Source organism: Myotis davidii, unplaced genomic scaffold (genome assembly GCF_000327345.1).
Source record: "Myotis davidii unplaced genomic scaffold, ASM32734v1 scaffold472, whole genome shotgun sequence".
In the NCBI taxonomy this organism is placed as follows: domain Eukaryota; kingdom Metazoa; phylum Chordata; class Mammalia; order Chiroptera; family Vespertilionidae; genus Myotis; species Myotis davidii.
This window is the reverse complement of record NW_006283774.1, coordinates 856,549-856,841: the sequence shown is the minus strand read 5'-3', so window position 1 is coordinate 856,841 and position 293 is coordinate 856,549.

The following is a 293-nucleotide window of genomic DNA, read 5'->3' as shown; positions in this document are numbered from 1 at the left end:
GTTGGGGTTGGGGGTGAGTTGATGAGTAGGTGGGTGGGTGGATGAGGGGTGGGTGAGTGAGGGGTGAGGGGTAGGCAGGTGGGTGAGGGGGCGGCCACCCTCTCGCTGACTTCTTTCTGTAGCAGCACTGGAGGTTGTCCCAGGGCGTCCGTGTGGGACACAAAAGGGTAAATGTTTTAGAGGAAAAAGGTGTCGGGTGAGGAACTGGTCAAACCGATAAATGAAATGAAACCCTCTCATGGGAAGTGCCTGCCCCACCGGGTCGCCCTGGTGTCACCTCGCCTCGAAGGCCT